Genomic DNA, 279 nt, shown 5'->3' on the forward strand with positions numbered 1-279 from the left:
AAAGCACGAGGTTAATGTAGACAACATACAACTTTGAACAGTTATATGAAGTAATACATTACACCAGTGCGAGCGAGACGCAAAACTGTCGAAAGCCAGGCAACAAACGCGTTTAAGAAATAATCGCGATGACGCGAGAATTGTTCCCCAACTCAGACCTGAATTACGACTGTGAATTCAATTTGTATCACATATTTTTAGCCGGCTAACTTTTGATATAAAAACGCCGTCAACATTAAAAGTTGTAATAAACGCCGACAAGAAGTTTATTCGCCACTG

This window comes from Lucilia cuprina, chromosome 3, assembly GCF_022045245.1.
Source record: "Lucilia cuprina isolate Lc7/37 chromosome 3, ASM2204524v1, whole genome shotgun sequence".
Taxonomy (NCBI): Eukaryota; Metazoa; Arthropoda; class Insecta; order Diptera; family Calliphoridae; genus Lucilia; species Lucilia cuprina.